General features: G+C 54.4%; 1 protein-coding gene across 2 annotated transcripts in view; it reads right to left on the reverse strand.

Moving 5' to 3' along the window:
• The window catches only part of LOC116847117 (protein pangolin, isoforms A/H/I/S-like), a 174129-nt gene that overhangs the window by 75943 nt on the left and 83609 nt on the right, over positions 1 to 14577 (reverse strand). The window lies entirely within an intron of this gene.

The raw sequence follows: 14577 nt of genomic DNA on the forward strand, positions 1-14577 counted from the left end.
CCTCCCTCAAACTCGTGCCACTTTCGTGGAGTTCGAAATGAACAAGCGAGAGATCCAATCGCTTACACCTTACCTCGCTTACACACTCGTTTCCGTGCAGAGGTCCTTCTGCGTCTTGCAGACGTCTTCGCGAGCGGTATCGTAAAATTCGCGTCGAGGGGAAATTGATCAAATCGATAAATCGCTCCGAGAAACCGCGGACACGGAGGTATTCTCGCGCGCGGATTATTTACTCGCACCGTGTATATAAAGGCCTGCGGGTCGAACCAGTCGAGAGTGCGCGAGGCGCGTCATATTTTATCGCGGTCATTACGGGGGAGCCGCTTTGCCCCCCTCGTCTTCACGAGGCTTACGCTGGGGCGTCCCTTCGAAATGCGGGGCACAACGCGACGAGAAGGACAGAGAGAGAGAGAGAGAGAGAGAGGAGAGAAAAGAGGCGCAGGGACTCATTACACGATATAATAAAACGCGCCAAAACGCCAGTTAGCCTCGATAAAAGCCAGCGGCGTAGGACGGCGTGTTATCGGCGCGCCGGGAATTTTTATAACGAGGCGACTCGCTACCGGCGGAATCCGTTTACCCGCGCTCGAAAAATTATGCGAGCGGCAATTAAACCCGATGCAGCAGCGCGCGTTATATCGGCCGATGCTAATTAACGCCGCGAAATTGATTTCGCCGTGATTCGAGCGTGAATCCAGAGGAGACGAGGGAGAGAGGCCGAGCGAGAGCACGAGGCAGAGAGAGGGATAGAAAGAGAGAGAAAGGGAGCGTCTGTTCGCAGTGCACGTTCGTGCTCTCGCGCGTGTTGGCGTTGCGGATAAAAATTTATGGACATTTCGGGCGACGACGAGCACGCGCGCGTACCAAATGGTGTCGCTGATCGAATCGTTAATCAGCGCCGACGTCCTTTCGCGGAAACGCGCGGCGTAACGATTTAACGCGATTGCCGTTCGTTACACCGCCGAGAGCGACGACGAAAAATCACGTCGCACGCTCGCTCGCTCGCGAGCGGCCACGAGAGAGCACGAGCCGCTTTTTCCGCCTGGCGATTCGCACGGGGCGGTTGTAATTATCCTTAGGAATACGGCTATCCCTTAATTTGCCACAGTTGGAATTGATCTGCGCAGGAAGTTTAATTTCCGGCCGATTTTCGTTTCGACGAGAAGTCACGACGAGAGGGGGAGAGGGGGGGGGGAGAGAGAAAGAGAACGCGAGAGTAATTAATTCGACTGACGAGTAAGGTTTACGATTGAACGAGAATTCCTTCACATCGCGCATCAGCGTGCGTACAATGTCCGGCTGCCGCTGTGTATACACAGTGTCCTACACCGAAAGCCAAATATTGGAAAGCAGGTAGTAGAAGTAAATCCAAGGCCAAAAGTCCTTTACTTACTTTTTGATGTAAGCAATAGTTAACGAATTATTAATTAAGTTTGACGTTTAGCACGCTCTCCCATTGGCACAAGTAGCGCTGCATGCCGAAAAAATGCAAACTCCCGCCTCTTAGATTAGCTTTGATATTCTGATTAGCGGGCCTTCTCCTCCCACCAATCAGAATAGCACTTTTTCGGCGCGCAGCACCACGTGTACTCCGTCAGTTGGAGCGGGCCACGCATTACAATTAATTAATTAATAACTCGCTAATTATTGTTCGTATTAAAAAGTGACAAAGAACTTTTTGTCTCGGTTTGACTTCTACTATCGGCTATTTCCGTATTTGGCGGTTAGTATAGGACACCTTGTATGTACACACACCATGCGATCTTCGTATGATAGAATCACCAACATTCCTAGACACGAACGATCCACGAGTCCATCGACTCCATGGTCAATCGAGCGCAAGGCACAGATCGACCGCCTCACTCGATTTTTGTCAAGTACCGTGGCGTCCCGTTACTCGATTACTGCGACCGAAAATCCGCTAACGCGCCGATACTCGATGAAAACTGAGTTACCGTCACAAAGGAGACGCGGTGCGCGGCACTTGAGGCTCGATAAGTATGCCGCCGTCGTCGTCATCGTCGTCGTCGTAGCCGGCGCTTTCCGCGCTCGTTGCGGCTGATATATATAGGGCGCAATATGAACTAACGCAATAACGACAGCGAAAGCGACTAAAGCGCGGCAGAAGCTCCATAATTACGGTACGGCAATCAAATTGGGAACACGCGTAGAGAGAAATACGCGAGCGCGAGAGACGGAGAAGATAATTGCTGTCGTGGCAGCGCGTCGACCGGTGCAACGGTTGATAAGGGTAACGTAGAACCGCTTATCGTGGATTTCACTGGTTTAAAGGTGTTTGTCGGCGGAGAGGAGGGGGAAGAGAAAGAGAGAGAAAGAAGGAAAGCGTGAGGGAAAGAGAAGAAAAGGAAAACTACAGTAGCCTATGAGAGCGAAAGGAATACCGATGAGAAAGATAGAGAAAAAGAGAAGTGTCAGAATGTAGGTAGGTCGACGCGAATGTATATTGTTCATAAATTAAGTATATAAAACCGTCGCGGCGTCGGCGTCTTTGATGCCAGATAGGCGGCAAACGCGTTTCCTCTATTTACAAGGTATGCCTGCCAGCCTCGCGATGATAGAAGGTGGGTGGATGGGTGGGTGGGTGGGAGAGAGACTGGCGGGAGAAAGACGGAGTGAATGGGCGCGCCTGGAGAGCGAAGGTATGCGATAAGGTGCACTGATTAAGCATTAAGAATTAACGCAGGCCTGCGCATAGATTTCGCCGCGCTTTACGGGCGCCATGTAGAGGAGTGTTTGAGCGCCGGTGTTGCGTTCATACACGTACACCGATCGCGGCACGGCTATTTTCTACGTGTTTCCCCCCCCCCCAATAGCTCGCGAACCGCCAGCCAGGTTCTTCTTACGGAGTACTACTTAACGCGAAACCGCCATAAATCCTCGAGGCGATTAAATAAAGTGTTCGATACGGTATCGACACCTTTATACTCGTCCTGCTCAACCGCCAATACACCACGACGGCTCGCCGGAAAAGCACGCGAGGAATTTCCTTCGCGCAGCTGGCTTTAGTCACGCATGTTGCATCGGCCGCGCGGTTACCTCGCTCGCGAGATTTATGCGTCTTGCATATGTAATATGCGCGTCTACGCGGCCTGGCCCGATACGGCAACGACGACGGCGACGGTAGTGTGCGCGCGCGCGCGTTTGGATAATGCGCACGGCGAGCGCGCTATCAGTAACGCCCTGAGATCTTCAGCGCGATACCTTTTCCCGCGTAATCCCGGGTAATCGATATGTGTCTAAAGTCGCGTGGGCGTCGGTGAGCCAAATGATACGATAATAACGCGTTCCGCGGCACACGTTCACCGCTCATGTCAGATCCGCGTCTGATAAGCACGTGCGCTTCCCGAGCGAGCTCACGTGCCGTGTCCACCACGGACGTACACACGCGTATGTGCCGCGATGCGTCCAGAGACATTCGTAAACAAGACGGTGTCAGGGTGCTCTCACGAGGGAACCGTCAAAAGGTCCCCAACTGATTTGTGTGGATATGTCGGACAGCAGCGGAATATAAGACTCGTAGGGTGGACCAGTCCAGTAAATGAACACTTAAGCACCAAACCAATATTTGAGCAGGCGAGGTCAGGTTTGACATAATCACATAACTTGTGAGTTATCTTTAGTTAGTCACTTAGATCATAAAGTGCGCCACATATCTTGGTGTTTAATGAATACTGTAAACTGTTCATTCACTGGATGGTGTCAATTACTGAGCAGGTCCCCCCCTCGAGTTCCTCAAATCAGAATTGGGACATTGTCCGCCATTTATAGGGAGCAAGTGAGTGAGTGAGTGAGTGAGTGAGTGAGAGAGAGAAGCTGCAGCGTGCTTCGTCATTTCGGTTTTAGAGCTTCTCTCTTACTCGCACTCACGTCATTCCTAAGTGACGGACAGGATGTAGACCAATCAGGGATCATCAGGTTTTGTTCTAACTATGACTACATATGACTAGGTCACCCTATTTAGTTTCTTATGTTTATCTGTACGTTTAGAAGTTGAAACAACCTCTTGAAAACAATTGCAATATTTAATTTTTGGCGAAAATTGTGAGAACCATATGTATGAAAGAGTACTTTGTATTATTTATACAGTGATATATTTAAATTTTCCGATAATTTCGAGTATTTTATTCACTCTCACCTCGTATTTTCTTTACAAATTTTATAAAATAACATTTTACAATATATTTAAAGTCTATCGAAACTGATAATATATTTAAAGTCCATCGAAACTGATAAGAGATACTATCAACGTTTCCCTATGTTTCCTATCGGGTAGCTATCGGGTACTATCGGAGGTACCTTGGCAATTCAGCGTGACACGTGAAAACATTGGTCGTATATATCTATACAAAAATGTGCGACACTGAGTAAAATGAATGTAAAAAGGCGAATATTGGTTCGTTAAGTGACGCATTGCACACGGCCTTCCACCGACTATCGAACGAAGACTCAGTTAACCACACCTAACGACAGACGACGCGCTGCGACCGGTCCTCCGGGGAATACCGCGCGCGCGTGACGTCCCGCGGAAACGGAGAGAACCGTCGATTTCGCGCAGAGAACACGGCACGAGCACAGGAGAGGTCCTTGAAAGCGCCGCCGGTCCTCGGTCGCGGCGATCGATCGATCGGTTGGCCGGCCGGACAAGGCAATAACTTTTCCTCGCACGTCGTGCATTGATAATCCGCCCTCTCGATGCGGCGCGTCGCGAGAAGGGCGCGCCCATATAATATCGAAAAAGCGGCAATTTGGCCGGCGACCCGCCGCCAATTATCGGCGAAGACCACGTCGGCGGCGGCGGCGGTGACGGCGGTGGCGGCGGCGACGGCCACGTGGAATCCCGATCGTTAGAGCAGTTAACGAGTTCGTGCCGGCACGTGACACGAGCAGCCTCGTGGTCTCGAGATCTCTCCGCTATGGTGCCACGCGACGGCGTCGCCGTCCTCTACTCCTCGAGAGGAGAGCGACGTCGCGCTCTTGGAATGAGAGCCACTGACTGGCACGTCCGGTGGGGACCGGCTCTCTCGGCGTAGGGACGAAGGAGACGGCGGTGGAGGCGGTGGAGGAGATGGAGGCAGGGGAGACCGAGAAGGACGGAAGGTCGGGGTAGGGCGGCGGGGGAGGAACGATGCAGGGCCGTGCTGACGTTTTCGCGAGCCCGTCGCCTGCCGTTCCAATGGACCAGACGAACGTGATTCAGCGAGTTGTTCCCTCCTTTTGTTTACGGGTGCATTTGTTCGAGAAGAATCGAACGCGCGCCGTCTCTTCGAGGAGCGTCTCAACGATGATCGCTCGCCTGCGAGCGCGCATGTCTCGGTGACGGAAATGTCGGGGGATCAAGATTTAAGCCGGTGTAATCTCGATGGGGCACTTTTTTGACGATGCGAAGATGAAGATCGAGTCGTTCGAGTTGTTACGAGAGAACACAAGGTGCACTTTCGTTCGCCTACACCATCGGAATTTCGACTCATCGAAATTACGTAGTCAATTTCGATCTGAATTCCGAGCAGAAAGAAAAGGAAGAAAAAGTGATTTTTATCGTTACACAGTTGTGCGATTCGACTCTCTTGAGAGGTGCGAGGCGAGCGCAGCCCCTTTTTTCCTCCCATCTCATATTCTGATCTTCTCGCGGAGTGTAACGAATGCGCGTCCTATTTCGAGGGACAAAAATCAGCCGGGAGCGGCCCTCATAAGTGGATACGCGAATCTCGCGAAATAATTCAGCGAGACTAACGCGGTTCCTCATTAATCTTCTCTCGCGAGATCCATTCCCCCGCGCGTCGAGAAAAGCGGCGCGCACATACTCACGCACACACCACGCTCTCTTCCTCGTTGTCCCTGGCGAAGCGCAGCGTGCGGCGCACGGCGGCTCAGGCACGACGACGACGATGACGAAGACGAAGACGACGACGACGATGACGACGACGACGACGACGACGACGCGAAGAAGATGCGGAGCGCATCGGCGATCGAGGATCGAGGAGACGAGGCGCGGACAAAGAGAGAACGCGGCGGGGCGAGAAGAGGGAGAGAGCGTAGTAGTAGACAAGGCTGATAGATCATGTCGTGAGGGCTGGTGGAGGGCGTCCAGCAACCGCGTCGGTAACGAGGAACGGCAGCGACGTCGGCGGCAACAGAGGCGACACCCACTATACCCACACACGTGCACGCGTGCATACGCATATGTACGCACGGCGCGCACCAACGCGCACCACGTATGCCCGAATGCACAGACACACACGTGCGAACGCGCGCGCGTCCTCCCTCTCTCTCTCTTTCTTTCTTTCTTTCTTTCTCTCTCTTCCTCCTTCCTTCTGCCTCTTTCTCGGCCTCTTTATCCTCCTCGCTCCTCTTCGCTCCGGCCATCCTCCTCGCGGTCTCTCTAACCATATTTCTCTGTACGTTACTCTCTTCTCTCCGATGCCGTCTCTCCTTTTCTCCCATTCCTCTCCTCTCCTCTCTCATCTCCACCGCCGACCGCGCGCGTCTCCCTATCTCTCCTCGTACTCCTCTCTGTTACAATGTTGCCGCGTTGGGTGCGCGGCGGCATCGCTGGCTGCGCTCTCTGCGGCTTTGCACGGCAGGCAGGGACGTATTATGCGGCGTGTGCAGCCCGTTATGCGCTTCGCGGACCCGTCCTCCGTCGTAAACGCCGTCGCAGCCGTCGCTGCTGCTTCGCTATCTTTCTCTCGATTCGCGACGCGCACCTAATTCAATTCACCCAGTCAGAGGCGCATAGATGCGCCACTTCCACCTCTTTCTCCCTCTCTTTCTCTTTATCTATCTATTTATCTATCTGTCTGTCTATCTATCTATTATTCTCATCGGAGCCAATCGTTTCGCGTAAAATCCGATTGCGCTGCGCGTTAAGCCCATCACACATAAAATGACATAGCTGGTATCAAGTCGCCATATTGATGCTTGATACTCAATACTCGATGCTCATTAGTCCATACGGTTTTATGCTATGCATATGTAATTATGTCATTTCACGTGCGATGGGGCTTTAGGGGGACACTCGTGCGCGGAAATCGCACGTATTCTATCGCAAACGGAGAGAAATTTCGAGCGCATGAATCGGGGATCATATTCGGTGTAGGATGTGCGCGTTGTTGCACGTCGAAAGTACGAGATACGAGAGCATTCGCCGTCGTTAAGTGCTCGCCAAACGCGTCCTCTTCAACAGTCTCCGGCTGTGGGCCTGACGCGCAACAAGCGCGGCTACGTGGGCGTCTCCGCTTCGTAACAGTTTATCGAAACACGTAACACCACGTTAACGGCCCGATAAGTAAACAAATGCCGGTTTTACTCGAGCTTCGTCGGACTGTGAGCGACCGAAACGCGTACACCAGGCATATCCTATTTGCCAGAGACGCGTCTGCGATTTTCTCGGCATTTCGCGAGCAACGCGTTCGGGACCGACATGCAAAGATACATAACACAGCGAGTATGGATACATAATACGTGGCACACAGTTGTTCGCACGTACAGCGCCAGATCGGATTCTCGTTGGATTCAAGTGGGTCGTGCTAGAGCTTCGCCGGCGCTGCGGTGCTTCGCGTAATCGCGAGACGCCTCGCTGCGCCGAGAGAGGCGAGTAGCCTCGACGAGACGAGACGAGACCAGACGAGGAGGCGAGGTGGCGAGGAGAGGAGATATGAGGCGTGGGCGCGCGAAATTGGGAGAATACCACGACGCACAGCACGGCTCGTCCTGCGCGGAGAGACGGACGCAGAAAAGGCGGTCCGCGTGCGCAAACCTCGTGTGTCGATGCAGCCTCCATGGCGAAGTATCGCCGACGATCAGCTGACCAGACGGCGACGCGGCGCTCAATTATACAGTGCGGCCAGGCTTCACGATTTAATCGCGAAGATATTCTACGGACGTTGAAGATAAAAGCAGGAATGTAGGAATTAACCTCCATAAACGCAATTACAGCGATATCGCTGTCCCTATCAGTGCATAACCAGTCCCAAATTCGACAAGTCAGATCCGATCGAGAGAAAGCCGAGAGATACTTTAGATACTTTGGTGCAACAATGTGTGCACGCGGTTTTTCACCGTCCTCATTAATCTTTCTCTGTATCATTTGCATTGAGGTATGCGTCTCGAAGCACTCGGGAAAGCTTCTTGTACGAATCGAAAGTGGCATTACTCTCGTGCGACGCGAACGTGTGGCGCGGCGTAGCGCGGCACGGCACGAACACGAGCGCTTTTCCACGCTACTGGATGATGGATGAATGCCTACACACGCTTGCCGCCGTCTCTAGATAAGGAGGCGAGCGATTGCGATACGCCGGCTGCTTTGCGCACTAAACGCGCGCACGCGGCAATTGCCGCGCGGCGCAGTTGGCGCGGCAACGAAAGCGGTTTCTCCACCGCGTCTCCTCTCTTTCTTTCTCTCTCTCTCATATCTTCCTCCTTTTCCTCTCCCTCTTCTCCACCGCCTTCCTCACCGCCGCCTCTTTCTCTTCTTCCTCCTCTTCATCTTCCGTCTCTCAGCGCGATGTTGTTGTTACCACTTATCGCAAAAACTGATCCGACCCGTGGATCGCAGCCACGCGAGTCGCCTCGCGGAATATACTATGAGGCGGCCCTTTAAGGAACGCGCGCGGATAGTCGCGTTCTCGCGAACAGGAACTTCGTTACGCGCGTATACGGAATAAATTATGCGCGAGTCAAACGAATATTAAACGAGACTCTGCCTCAGATATATTTCACGCTTCTGCGTTGCCTGAGAGAGAGAGAGAGAGAGAGAGAGGGGGAAGGGAGGGGGGAGAAAGGGAAAGAGAGAGAGAGAGAGAAACGAATTTTATAGCCTAATCAGCATAATCTCCTTCGCCGGGAGTTACGACGACTCCGCGCTGCCGAACTTATCTCTTACGAGCGGGACGCGTATCTCAATGACCACCACATGAGCGTAACTAACTGCCCGTGGTATTCGGGAGACGGAAGTTGATTTTAAGGAGGCGTCACCCCGGGCACCGGGAGACATCGTATGTCATTTTAGCGACCGTAAGGCCCGGACCCGCCGCGAGCCCGGGGGACTCCGATTACGATCGCGGATTCGGGGAAAAAGCGTCGTGTGGAACTCGCTCGGCGCGTACCCGGGCGCAAGCCGGGTGGACGCAGGAAATACAATATTTATGTTGATGCCGCGCGCGTCGGGCTCGGTATTTAAGTTGTGTAAATCCAATATAAACGCCAAACCTGTAATAAATAACCTCTCGGCTAGCCGAGGGGAGAGACGGGCGCGGGCAGGAGGTGATGGGGGTGAGGCGGGGAGAGGCAAGAGCGAGAGGAGACGCGCCGAAGTGTGAGGAGGAAGGACGGATCTCTCTACGATGAGAAAGAGGAGGAGAGCGGCAGGGGAAGGGAAAGAGAGGGAGAGAGAGAGAGAGGAGAGAGGAAGAAAAAGAGAAGGATACCGAGGCGATGGGAAGAGGTTATATTATACCTGCCTTGGGGCCTTCAGCCTTCGCCTTCGAGAACAAGATGAGAAAGCACGGACCTCGCTCGGTCCCTCTTCCACGCGCTACGCGGGTAAGGACGGCGATGGGCACGGGGAGAAGTGGGAGGAACGCTGAGGTATCCTCCGAAAAGGGGCGGAGGAGTTTTGACCCTTCGCTAACGGGACCCCTCCTCGCTTCTTTCTCGGTCGTAACGCGAATCCCTCGACCCTCGGACCAAATAATAGTCCTCGGAGTCGACTCAGGGCCCACATGGAAACAACGAGACACCTACACTCGCCTTGAGAAAGAGAGAGAAAGAGGGAGGGGGGACTACCAAGAGAAGAGTAGAGTCTCTCGCTACTCTCCGAGAGCTCTCCTTCTTCGCCACCCACCCACTCGCCATCTCTTCCTCACTCACTCCTCATCCACTCCAGTTTCCGTGTTACGCAATGAGAAATCGCGAGGCAGGTGCCACTCCTAGACAAGGCCGACGACAAATGAGAGGGAGGAGGGGCGGATACCGCGAAATTGAACGGATACGGTTCAGCGAGGTGAACATCCGCGGCGAACAATGTAGGAAGAAGCCGTATTAGGGCTACGTGGGGCTACCTCGGGGTATCGGAGATTCTCGTTCGGTCTTGCCGGAGAGACGGACAGACAGTTGACCTCGTCTGAACGGACGAAAGAACTTTGCCGTGGAAAGCTCAATTCGCCACGACTGTTGCGAAAACATCTGATAGCGCGAACGTAGTCACGCGATACCGCACGAAAGTAGCACACATCTCGCGCCGGGTTGCATGATACTCGCGCACCACTACTCGCGCGGATTCCCCATAACCAAATCGACTCGTTCGCACTCTCGCTTCACCTAAGAGACAAATGTTCCCTCTTCCCGAGATTCATCGTCACGGAGCGCTTCAGCTCGCGTGCATCCCCGGGATGACGCCGGGGAATCTTTGACGCGCTGTTTCTCTCTCTCTCTCTCTCTCTCTCACTCTCTCTGCTCGCGCTCGGTTTCGTGTTGATTGCGGACCGTAGCCCAGATATCGCCACTAGGCGAGTCGAGGTCGCGCACGGAGCGGGAGACTTATGCGAAGCGGGGTGTGGTGAGCGAAATGCAATTACGTGAAAGTGTATGCCCTCGGTACCCAACGACGACGACACACAACGAGCTCGTTCGCTCGCTCTCTCTCTCTCTCTCTCTCTCTCTCTGGCGCGCGCGCGCGTCCAAGAGAGCATAAACTCCTACGGAGTGCGCGTTGTTCTCCGGGTGCGGATAGCGCGCGCGACGGTTGCCGCTCCTATACGAACAGAAGCCGGAGCTACAATAATACGCCCACGACGAGTCGTCGCCGCCGTGCCGCGCCGTTTCGAGGCATTGTACTTTGCGCGGCCGGTGCGCGCTGCTAGCCGTGCCCGTCCGCGTGGCGTTCTCTCGGCACGGCGCTCGCACTGGCACGGAACTCGATTTTCGCATTGTTTGATGTCGCCCTTCGGCGCGACGTGATAATGGAAATACGTGTAATTGCACTGTTCATACTTGTAATTCGATTTCGCGTGCCGCGCGCTCTGTGTTTCGCGCAGAGAAGCCGCACTCCGACGATCACGGATTAATCCGACGTTAGATGTTGGTCACTCTGGACCGCGCGCATGACGGCAATTCCGGGACAGGCCCGAAAAGTCCGTGGAAATAGATGAAAAAACACGCAGACTCGGTACTTCGTCGTCCAGCAGTCGCGTTGGCGCACCGTCGTGCATTTCGCGTACGCAACAATGCCCGTGAAATCATGCCAGATTAATATCTCGCACGTTCTCTATTCTCTCTCCGTGTTCGCTAAATAACCCCGGGGCTCGATGTGTATCGATGCCTAGTCACATTAGCGGACATGTCGCCCCGTACATTTCCACAGGCGTCACTTTAACTCGCGCAACCTACTTGCAACCAGTGACGAGCAGTCAGCGGCGAGTCTCGAGAGCGCGATATGCAAAGTGCGTACTCAAAGTCGTCGCGCAATCGATGATCTCGCCATCGTCTAACAATGAAATCGCTGCCGCGAGCCAAGAGCGATATTCCTGAGCGAGAACGGCCACGGCGCCGGCCGACCATCGCCACCGCCGCCACCACCACCGCCTCCACCGCCGCCGCCGCCGCCGCCGCGGCTTGCTGCGTCCGCGCGCTCCGCGGAGCGCTGATATATACAAGCCTGGGCCCTAGAGTGTAGAGACTACTGGCCGCTGGTAATTACCCGTCGTAAATCGTGCCGTTCACCGAGGTCGCTCCCTCGAAGTAACAAGGCGGCCAACTTTGAAGACAACGTCGGGGAACTCGGCTTATAGGTTGAGACCGTGACTCGGCCGGGAAGCGCGCGTAAAATAAGAAGCGGGCTCACGCGGCAGCGAGACGCGCGCGAGCGACCAGAAAGTTGTACAGCACCGCTACTGAATATTGCTGTTACTACATGCGTGATTGCGCGTTGACCCGTCCATCCTAGTACATACAGATCGAATTTCGCCGATCGTCGGTCAGTTATTTTCGCTCGGCTGGATCGGCGGCGGCATCAGCGACGCGAACAGATCTTCGCTGAAGAGAAAGAGAGAGCGAGAGAGAGAGGGAGAAGAGACACGACTTCTTGACACAGAGAGCGGAGAGAAGCCGGATATACTGTAACGCGGCCGCGTTTCACAGCGGCGTTTCGGCGTCGCAATTACGGCCTGTTAATGGCAGCGGCGTTATGGCGTCACACGGTTCCCGCGCGCGCGTACAGCCAGCTATAACGAAAAGTGCGGAGGCACCAAAGTTACAAGAGGATAAAAGGATGCATGCTTCAGGCTTTTACACGAGCCGGAGGCCGGTGAAGTGCGAAAAGAGATAGGGATACGGCGGGATCACAGGAGAACGGGCGAGAGGGGGCCAGAGAAGAGGAGAAGCACAGGAGAAATAGCAGGGGGAAGAGGGAGTGACGGTGGTGCGGCGGCGGAGGAGGAGAGCTCTGAGAGAACATACGCATTATCTAAATGCGCGACACTGTGCGCTCCATGCAACCGCCCCATCTCTGCGCGCGAGCTCCTGGTCTCCCCTTTCTCGCTCTTTCCGTCTATCTCTTACAGTCATCTTCCCCCGTTACCCTCTCTCCTTCGCCCCGCCGATCTGCGCGTTCCCCGGCCTTTCCCCGTGTTCCGTTCGCTAAGTGTCGCGTATTCCAAGTGCTGTCCGAGGACTGTCAAGTGGACAATCTTCGACTGCACGGCACTCGGCCTCGACGACGACGACGATGACGACGACGACGACGACGGCGATGAGGAGGAGGAGGAGGTGGAGGAGGCATCGGCGACTAGATCCTCCCAGGGAAGAAAGAGCGTTTTTAACGAAAGGGATAAAGCACTCCGCGCGAAGGACGTTACGCGTTCGAGCGATGCGTCGCTGCACCGCGAGCCGTAAAGTGGCGGAGAAATCGTGACTATAAAACTCGCTGGAGTCGCGACGACGATCCCGTGCATGTCGACGCCTTCGAGTGCTCCAACGGAACGGAATAGATTAGCTCGGCTTAACATCCTCCTCCTCCTCCTCCTCCTCCTCCTCCTCCTCCTTCTCCTCGCGGCGGCGGTAGCTCGCTCGATGCGTCGCCGAGGCGATCTCGAAGTCTCGCATTGTCGGTTATTTATAGAAGTGCGCCAGAATCGACTAATCCCGCGGTTAATTAACTTTTCGGTGCTGGAATATGGCTGCGCGTTCTTATACACACACACACACACACACACCGTAATGAGACCGGCAGTTTAGCGTGCGTGACCGGCGGGGCTAGATTTAATTTTCAAAGGACTCGTCCACCTGTCGACCCACACCTGTCTACGCGTTCATGCCATCGAAACTGACCTCGCTGAGCTAATGATCTTCAGATTAGACGTTTTCGCGGTTTAGGAAAAGGGCCGGAGCCCAGCGGGACCGCAGGTGCACGTAATTAATCGATTCGTCGTGACGCTGGGAAATTATCGGTCGCCGCTTGAAGCGTCGTCCTCTGCGTCGTCCTCCGCGTCGATTTGCATCGCGACAGATCGCGATCGGCATCCGCTGGATCGCATGTTCGCCGTGGGTAGCGTGTGAATAAAATATACGGCCGACGGCGGCCGGTGGATTCGCAGCGGAAGAATAAACGAGCTGGCAGCGGCCGACCCGTTGGGCCTCACGTGACGCCCGAATGACAGTTCGACATGTTAGTTATTAAAACTGATCGGCCGGTCGAGACGAGACGTCTTATTACGGCCTTTCGATTTCGTTCGCGTCACGGGATTGCAGCAGCGACGACTCGTGAGGGGAACGACGCACGGATGAGCGCGAGCGACCGAATAAGTTATATAACTAGGGTGTCAGAAAATAATTTATCCAATTAAGGCGGGATTATTAATCGACATTAAAAGACGCCTGCGTTATACCGCACGGCTGTTGTTAAAATATTCGCGCCCGACGTGCGCGTCCTGTGTTAGTACACCCATCCGAGCTTTCTTCCTGATACTCTTAATTTCCCGGCCGAGCTGGCCGGGCCAGCCAGCCAGCCACTGATTGCCACTTACGGCTGGATCATAATTAACGCAGAAATATTCGATGCTTTCGGTGGCAGATCGACGACGGCGCAGGAGGTGTCGAAATCGACGGAGGTGCAATATACGACATTGCAGCTGCGAGCAGCAACCGGTCAAGAGCCTTGGCCCGCGAGGCAAAATATCATCGGCGAATTCGACGAACGATCGCTCGTAAATTACTATACCGCCGGGCCCATCGTACACGCACGCGCGCGCGCGCGCGCGAGTGCAAGCTTTCGTACCGAAAAACGCAAACTACGAATTCCCGAGGAGCATCAGCTACGTAGTCTGGGTCGTTTTTCTCTTACTTTTCCCTCTCACTCTCTCCTGAGCAGGGAGACCCGTTGCTGGGCGAAGAAAGTCGAAACATCGACGCGGCCCACGGGCGTCGGGATTCCTCCGACTACAGGAGGGAATTCATAAAATTTTCGTTCGACGTTTAACGACGCGCTCGCGCACGACGGCCGCCGTTTTTCGGCCGCGTGAAATACGCCCGGACCCGTCGCTCCCCCCCCCCCCCCCCCCCCCC

The sequence above is a fragment of the Odontomachus brunneus genome, unplaced genomic scaffold (assembly GCF_010583005.1).
Source record: "Odontomachus brunneus isolate Ranch 3 - 2012 unplaced genomic scaffold, Obru_v1 Obru_scaffold_074, whole genome shotgun sequence".
Classification (NCBI taxonomy): domain Eukaryota; kingdom Metazoa; phylum Arthropoda; class Insecta; order Hymenoptera; family Formicidae; genus Odontomachus; species Odontomachus brunneus.